This window comes from Apteryx mantelli, chromosome 11 (genome assembly GCF_036417845.1).
Source record: "Apteryx mantelli isolate bAptMan1 chromosome 11, bAptMan1.hap1, whole genome shotgun sequence".
In the NCBI taxonomy this organism is placed as follows: Eukaryota; Metazoa; Chordata; class Aves; order Apterygiformes; family Apterygidae; genus Apteryx; species Apteryx mantelli.
This window is the reverse complement of record NC_089988.1, coordinates 20,673,369-20,676,166: the sequence shown is the minus strand read 5'-3', so window position 1 is coordinate 20,676,166 and position 2,798 is coordinate 20,673,369.

Genomic DNA, 2,798 nt, shown 5'->3' with positions numbered 1-2,798 from the left:
TTAACAAAAGATGCAGTCTGTAGTGATGAGGAATCACTTTCAGGGTGCTGAGACTGCATTGTCACATCAAATGCCTACTAGACAAGAGGAACCATTCCTTACCTGCCACAGGTGAATGTCTGTGTCCTTTGGATTCAAACTGCTGGGTCCTTGTAAACAGCCCTGGCTGTTGTAAGAGTGAGGGGAGGGAGAGGAGAGAGTAAAGAAAAGTTTGTCGGGGAGGGAGGCTTATATCAATACATGGAAGAAGCAAGCATGAAGCTGAAACTTGGTACTAGAGTTCCAATAAAGCATGTTGTTCTTATGATCAAGTTCAAGGACAGAGCCTCCACCAAAAAGGTCCACAGACTCATAGTCATGTTGATTTGAAACACAGTATTCCTTAAGTGGCTCTAGACCAAGAAAATGTGTTGTCCATCCTTTTAGGTTAAAAAAAAGAAAAAAAAGTTATGTGATGGTTGCCTCTGTGGTCATCCACCAATAATGTCTAGTCAGTGCCCGCATTTGCTGCCAGCACTTTCCCCCTGGGGACCAGAACTGCCTGAGTGTTGATCATCTGATCAGACACCCAGAGAAATGCATCCTGGGAAAGGATGCTTGCCGCTTGGTTCATGGGGTAGAGGCTTGTCTGCTTATGTGCTTGAGGTACCACCTGCAGGCAATGGCCTTTGATCTTCCTGAGCAAGGAACCTGGTCGGAAGGAGCCTCTGGAAATGAGACAGCAGCTGTGGGCTGGGGAGCTCTTCAGACAGGCGGAAGGTTGTCACCTCTTATAAAATGAACTTGGAAATTATGATTCATAACCAGGCTCCTTTGACAGTGCCTGCCCTCAGCTTTCCTGCCTGCGTGGTGCTGCTGGTGCTCCAGACTGACTTGGACACCAGCATCCGGGAAGCCCAAAGGACAGCACCAACTATCATTTATATTCCACATGTCCGTGTATGGTGGGAGAACATTGGAGTCTCATTGAAATCTACATTTACCACACTATTACAGAACAGTCCAGCATAGGCACCAGTTTTGTAGCTTGCAACACCAGCTGGATGCCATGCAAATCTCCCGAAAATGCTATTCCTATCAGTAGCTTTCCTTTTTCAGTTTCCTGTTCAGTTGTGTATCCTTGAAGCACCTCAATGCTGTGCTTTCCCAAGCAAATGGATGCCGTCATCACGAGGGCACCCTACCTGAATCTTCTAGAATTTGCTGCAGCAGAAAACAACACGGAAAACATTTGTCCAAAGGGTTTTCTGAGTCAAGAGATTCACTCAGACCCAGCATTCCACCCAATTGCCCCCCCCCCCCAGGCTTTTTAGACAGATGAATAATTTTGCCTGGGAGAATAATTCTGGTGATTTCAAGATAGTTATTTATATCCTGAGTCAAGCATATGGAATGTTTGCCATGTACAAGGCAATCAAGATCTGTTTACCAATAGCATCCCTCCTGACAGTCTGCCATTGCAAAAGATAGGGGTTACAGCGTTTGTAATAGAAATGGATTCAGCATTTCAATGCCTTAACTACAATATCAGTTCTTTCTCCATAAGGGCCAAACCTTAACAAATAAGGAAGCTAAATTGCATCTTGTGTTTTGGTAACTTTGGGAAGACAACTACACCAATTTCCATCAGCAGACTTCAGTAGGAGTACGTCCTCCACTTTCTAGGCTTCTGGGAGTTGGCATTGAAGGAAGGTGCTTAAAAGATGAAGCAGGTTACTCTTCTGGTGATGGTGTTTTCCTGAATACTGGCAACGCATTCCTCCCTCCTGCTGAGATCCATCTGGAGGGCAGTCCTCAACCTTATGACTGTTCTCCTGATTAGGTGCCATCTGCAAATGTGATGAGAGTTGTGTCCTCCAGGTCACTGATGAACGTGTTAAACAGTACAAGTCCCAGTATAGAGCCCTGCATCCTCCACTTGTCACTGGCTTCCAGGTAAAGCACAACCCATTCACAAAAGCCCTCTGAGCTTGATCGTCCAAGCAGCTTTTTACCCAACCCGTTGTCTACTCAGCCTACTGTAATGCCTTACTCGTATGGAAGGATATTCTTGGAGACAGTGTCAAACACCTTGCTAAAATCATGGTAAATGACATCCACTCCTCTCCTCCCCTCCGCAAGTACGGGCCTTTTATCATGAAGGCAATCAGGTTGCTCAGGAATGATTTACGTTCAGTAAATCCATGCTGACTGCTCGCAGGCACCTTCTTCTCCTCCATGTGCCCAGGAGTGTGATGTGAGAGGATTCACTCCATGAAACACTCCTCACCAAAGTGCGGCTGAACGGCCTGCAGCTCCTCGGGTTGTCCTTGTGGCCTTTTTTGAGGATAGGCACAACATATTCCTTCTTCTGGCCTTTGGGACCTCCCCTGATCTCCACAACCTTTCTAAGATGATAGAGAATGGCCTTGTTATAGCACGATAGTGGCCAGCCCTCTCAGTGTCTTCTGATGCAGTCCATCCAGACCCATAGACTTGTATGGGTTGAGTTCATGCAAGTCATCCCTCACTCAGTCATCACCCACCTGTGGTTGTTTTTCTTTCCCTCTGGAGGCCTGACTCTACGTAGAACAGCCAGGGTGATCTTGTTGGCGAAGACGGAAGCCAAGAAGGCACTGAGCTCCTCAGACCTACCTGTACCTGCTGGTGCTAGATTCCCTGCCCGATCCAGCAGTGAGCCCACATTTTCCTTTTCACCCTTTTACTGCAACTGAAGCAGTAGCAGCTCTTCTTCATGCCCTTGACATCCCCTGCAAGTGTCTACCCTTGGGCAGCTTTAGCTTCCCGAACACCATCCC